The sequence below is a fragment of the Anthonomus grandis genome, chromosome 4, assembly GCF_022605725.1.
Source record: "Anthonomus grandis grandis chromosome 4, icAntGran1.3, whole genome shotgun sequence".
In the NCBI taxonomy this organism is placed as follows: domain Eukaryota; kingdom Metazoa; phylum Arthropoda; class Insecta; order Coleoptera; family Curculionidae; genus Anthonomus; species Anthonomus grandis.
In genome coordinates this window covers 36,856,912-36,863,501 of record NC_065549.1, presented here as the reverse complement: position 1 = coordinate 36,863,501, position 6,590 = coordinate 36,856,912, and positions in this window count along the sequence as shown.

Below are 6,590 nucleotides of genomic sequence, written 5' to 3'. Positions count from 1 at the left end.
GTATTTTAAAAAACTAGAATTTTTTTAGTTTGATAAAAAAATAGACCAAATTCGGTATATTCGACATTTGAAGGGTAAAAAAACACCGTTGCTACGGGTAAAAAATTAAGATTTTTTTAAGACTGATAATACGGTATCTGTAGATACTTACTATGTATGTCTTTTCAAAAAGCCGACGTATTTTAAAAAACTAGAATTTTTTTAAGTTTGATAAAAAAATAGACCAAATTCGGTATATTCGACATTTGAAGGGTAAAAAAACACCGTTGCTACGGGTAAAAAATTAAGATTTTTTTATAAATGATAATACGGTATCTGTAGATACTTACTATGTATGTTTTTTTAAAAAAACCGACGTATTTTAAAAAACTAGAATTTTTTTAGTTTGATAAAAAAATAGACCAAATTCGGTATATTCGACATTTGAAGGGTAAAAAAACACCGTTGCTACGGGTAAAAAATTAAGATTTTTTTAAGAATGATAATACGGTATCTGTAGATACTTACTATGTATGTCTTTTCAAAAAGCCGACGTATTTTAAAAAACTAGAATTTTTTTAGTTTGATAAAAAAATAGACCAAATTCGGTATATTCGACATTTGAAGGGTAAAAAAACACCGTTGCTACGGGTTAAAAATTAAGATTTTTTTAAGAATGATAATACGGTATCTGTAGATACTTACTATGTATGTCTTTTCAAAAAGCCGACGTATTTTAAAAAACTAGAATTTTTTTAGTTTGATAAAAAAATAGACCAAATTCGGTATATTCGACATTTGAAGGGTAAAAAAACACCGTTGCTACGGGTTAAAAATTAAGATTTTTTTAAGAATGATAATACGGTATCTGTAGATACTTACTATGTATGTCTTTTCAAAAAGCCGACGTATTTTAAAAAACTAGAATTTTTTTAGTTTGATAAAAAAATAGACCAAATTCGGTATATTCGACATTTGAAGGGTAAAAAAACACCGTTGCTACGGGTAAAAAATTAATATTTTTTTAAGAATGATAATACGGTATCTGTAGATACTTACTATGTATGTCTTTTCAAAAAGCCGACGTATTTTAAAAAACTAGAATTTTTTTAGTTTGATAAAAAAATAGACCAAATTCGGTATATTCGACATTTGAAGGGTAAAAAAACACCGTTGCTACGGGTAAAAAATTAATATTTTTTTAAGAATGATAATACGGTATCTGTAGATACTTACTATGTATGTCTTTTCAAAAAGCCGACGTATTTTAAAAAACTAGAATTTTTTTAGTTTGATAAAAAAATAGACCAAATTCGGTATATTCGACATTTGAAGGGTAAAAAAACACCGTTGCTACGGGTAAAAAATTAAGATTTTTTTTAAGAATGATAATACGGTATCTGTAGATTCTTACTATGTATGTCTTTTCAAAAAGCCGATGTATTTTAAAAAACTAGAATTTTTTTAGTTTGATAAAAAAATAGACCAAATTCGGTATATTTGACATTTGAAGGGTAAAAAAACACCGTTGCTAGGGGTAAAAAATTAAGATTTTTTTATAAATGATAATGCGGTATCTGTAGATACTTACTTTGTATGTCTTTTCAAAAAGCCGACGTATTTTAAAAAACTAGAATTTTTTTAGTTTGATAAAAAAATAGACCAAATTCGGTATATTCGACATTTGAAGGGTAAAAAAACACCGTTGCTAGGGGTAAAAAATTAAGATTTTTTTATGAATGATAATACGGTATCTGTAGATACTTACTATGTGTGTCTTTTCAAAAAGCCGACGTATTTTAAAAAACTAGATTTTTTTTAGTTTGATAAAAGAATAGACCAAATTCGGTATTTTCGACAATTGGAGGGTAAAATAACATCGTTGCGTATAGGATTAATATTTTTAGGAATTCCAATTCAACATGTATAGTTATTTGAGTACTCTATAAGCTGTTTAAGAGGGTAAAGGAACACTTTTGCTGTGAGTGAAAATTAGGTTTTTTTAGGGCTGATAATTTAATATCAGCCCTAAAAAATACAAAATACCTTTTGTATGTCATAAAAGCCAACACAGCATATTTTGAAAAACTAGAATTAATTTCTACTGATGAATGAACGAACTAATTTTGCTAGATTTAGCACGTAAAGGTATAAAACACCTTTGCTCCAGGTATAATTTTCTGAATATAAAATTAAATTTTCTGTTTTAAGTTCTTTTTTAAATCTTCCTTAAGTGTGTACGCAGTGGAAATTTTGTTGTCTAGAATTTTAATTTGGCCACATTGTTTTTTTGTGATTGAGACGCTTATGCCAAACACGCGGATCGTTCAGATCCTGCAATTGCGTAATGTTTAAGGTAAGGCAATGCGTTTGTTGTTACACTAAAGGATGCCGACGCGTGTGTTCATTGGGTTTATTCTATAACGAACGCTTTATTATAACTTTTGTTTTTAATTTACGTAAATTTGTTTTATTTTCCTTTGTTTTACTATTTACTCTACTATTTTTTAGTTACTAATTATTAATTTAACATATTTTTATTTATTTTAATTTCTATTTGCTTCTCTTACAAATTCTTTTAATGAATTACACATGTCAGATACGTTTGGGAGTTTATTTAATAAAAAGAAAATGTTTTTAATATCTTATTACCTAGTGGTTCAATTAATGCCAATTAAGGCCAAATTCGTACAAAAAAAAGGAAATTTGTATATAATAAGTGTAATAATTGTAGAGGTTCTTTTGAGATCACAATAACACAATTTAAAGCTAAATAATGATTTTAGAATTAATATTGTTAAATTTATAGAGCGTCAGTACGCATATTACTTAAAAGAAAGATCTAAAAAAAGTTATAATGCTTATTTGTTTTTTGTAAAGTCGTATCGCATCAAAAAATACACATAGAACATACATATATGGTTATTGTGGCCATTATTATTGTGAAACTTTTAAACTTGTTTGTCATTTAAGAAATTACAAAGAAGAATGCTCGAATTATATTTCTAATGTGTTTAGTTCTAATTTTAATTTTAAACATGCTGATTATTTGACTGGGCAAGTAAGGAACTAAAAGAACTTTATTAGCGACTCATTTTAGGGATATATATGACTTCTTTATAAATAAAAATAAAAAATATTTTAAAACCTAATAATATTTTCAATTTGACAAGAAATTTGCAGGCAAATAAAAGTGATGGGGTCTATAAAAATATTACGGCGGAATTTTTATCACAACTTGATCGCAAATCTGATAATCGCTTTGATATTTTATGGGTACCATCATCTGGAGTATATTCAGTTTACTGGCAAACATCTTACTGTATATATTTTCAGCAAAAAACAAAATGACTTCTTAATATCCTCTATTCGGAAATCCAACCAGAAAGATCATTTTACATTTAGATGCCACTGGTAGTATTGTCCAACATCATGTTTCAGATAGCAAAGCGATTTTTTTTGAAAACAGAATTTTGTATTATATGGTAGGAGTAAGAGTAGGGTTCGCTAAAGAGGGAAATGAATGCGTATCTCCAGTTTTTAAAATGATTTATTTAGCGAGATTATGTAACAATTCAAACTGGCTCAATAAATTTACATTTTTTTTTGATAAATATAGCGGAAAATGGCCAATTTTTTATACGGTTTTAACTGATTTTTCTTTAGCAGAAATTCATGCAGTATTTTTATTATTTAACAAAATAAGTTTATTCCAATATATTTATGATTTTTGGTTTAATTATAGGGTCAGAGTAAGAATATCAAATTTAGAATCTAATAATATTACAAAATACCCAAACCAATGCACGAAATCTTTAATATTTGCAACATTAAAAGCAGCCGCAACAGTTTTCCCTAACAAAACTTAAATATTATACTAAAATGTTTATTAAATATAATTAAGAAAATTTTCATAATGTGCACAACAAATCTGAATAGGAGTAACTGGACTATTGACATGTTTATTATACAGGGTGTCTCACGACGAATAGACGCGATCGATGTCTCGGAGACTAATTTTTCAAAAATTTTGAAAATTTGGCAACATCGCATAGTCGATGAGGGCCACACAACGAAAATATTTTGACAGTTGTGACGTTTCCGGTTATACCGGAAGTAGGTGTCAACTTCGTTATTTTTAATGGAATACCCTGTAAATTTTTGCATTTTTGGCTTCTACGTGAAATTCTAGGTATATTTTGTGTATAATGTCCTATACCCAAGTGTAACCGTTTTTGAGATATTTTTAATTTCATGTGAAAAACTATGTTTATAAGCCCTAACATAATTACCGATTACTCCCTTTTAGTAGTCTTCATTTATTGGTTAGTTTCGGTTTTATTTTAAAGCAAGAACCACTTTAAAAGACTATTTTAATATTTGGCTTAAAAAAAGGTATAGGGGGGTCAAAAACTAGCATTAAAAATTGAAATGAATAAATCATTAAAAGTCAACTTTTTTAAATGAAAACCCCTTATTTTTATAATTTTTTCATAAAAATAATTAAAAATAAGGTTAACTTTATATAAGGTTATCTAGTCCAAAAATTGATAGTTTTTGAAGTATTGGCAGTTTAAATTTGGCCTAATGTTAAAAGCCGTATAATAGTAGTACACGGCTTAAGGATTGTTGATTCGTTGACCATGACGGTTGTCATAGTAACCGCTACAAGCAACAGTAAGATAATGAATTATAACAGAAATGTACACGTTTTAATTACTTATACATTTAATGCATAATTATAATCCATTGTCTTACTGCCGCTTCCAGCGGTTACTATGACAACCGTCATGATCAACTAATCAACAATCCTTGAGCCGTGTATCTATACGGCTTTTAACATCAGGCCAAATTAGGCCTTCATCGACTGTGCCCTGTTGCCAAATTTTCAAAATTTTTGAATAATTAGTTTCCGAAATATTGATCGCGTCTATTCATCGTGAGACACCTTGTATAATAAACATGTCAATAGTCCAGTTACTCCTATTCAGATTTGTTGTGCACATTATGAAAATTTTCTTAATTATATTTAATGAACATTTAAGTATAATATTTAAGTTTTGTTAGGGAAAACTGTTGCGGCTGCTTTTAATGTTGCAAATATTAAAGATTTCGTGCATTGGTTTGGGTATTTTGTAATATTATTAGATTCTAAATTTGATATTCTTACTCTTACCTTTGCTGAACAAAAGCTGTTGGAATTTATTTTTTTTAATGGAAGCACCTATTGTTTTAAAATACTGATTTGGAAAAAAATTTAACAGAATCACAAGAAACAAAGCAAACAAAAAACTAAAAATTTTTTTAAAAATCCTTATTTTATTTTATATTTTTTTAAATATTTTATTTTAATCCGAGAAATAGTTAATTTACAAATGTGCAATGGCGGTGTTAGTAAATTAAATAATTTTTTTAATCCGACATTGTTATCGTATATTATTTAACATTACTTTTCTTACCTACCTCTTTGGTTATCTGTTCCTACTAGAGGTCGTTCCAGCAATGCAAGAGGAAAAAATTATTTCAACTATATAAAAAATTATCTCTTGCATAAAGAACTTCGAAAAAAACCCGTAGTGGATTCTGTAGAAACGTTAGAGAATATGTATTGTCCTGCCATAAGACTATAATGTTAGAAATAAATACAAAATCTTGCGCTGTAAATAAATGAACAATTGAAATACCGGATGAAAAATGGTGCAAGTGAGTTCGGAGAAAAGATTTATACTATAAGGTATCAGGAAGTAGAAAAATACTAAGCCTTAAACAGTTCTCAAATACACACATGAATTCTTCAATTGTCGAAAATACCAATTTGGTCTATTCTTTTATCATACTAAAAAAATTCTAGGTTTTTAAAATACGTCGGCTTTTTGAAAAGACATAGAAGGTAAGTATCTACAGATACCGTATTATCATTCATAAAGAAATCTTAATTTTTTACCCCTAGCAACGGTGTTTTTTTACCCTTCAAATGTCGAATATACCGAATTTGGTCTATTTTTTTATCAAACTAAAAAAATTCTAGTTTTTTAAAATACGTCGGCTTTTTAAAAAGACATACATAGTAAGTATCTACAGATACCGTATTATCATTCTTAAAAAAATCTTAATTTTTTACCCCTAGCAACGGTGTTTTTTTACCCTTCAAATGTCAAATATACCGAATTTGGTCTATTTTTTTATCAAACTAAAAAAATTCTAGTTTTTTAAAATACGTCGGCTTTTTGAAAAGACATACATAGTAAGTATCTACAGATACCGTATTATCATTCTTAAAAAAATCTTAATTTTTTACCCCTAGCAACGGTGTTTTTTTACCCTTCAAATGTCGAATATACCGAATTTGGTCTATTTTTTTATCAAACCTAAAAAAATTCTAGTTTTTTAAAATACGTCGGCTTTTTGAAAAGACATACATAGTAAGTATCTACAGATACCGTATTATCATTCATAAAGAAATCTTAATTTTTTACCCCTAGCAACGGTGTTTTTTTACCCTTCAAATGTCGAATATACCGAATTTGGTCTATTTTTTTATCAAACTAAAAAAATTCTAGTTTTTTAAAATACGTCGGCTTTTTAAAAAGACATACATAGTAAGTATCTAC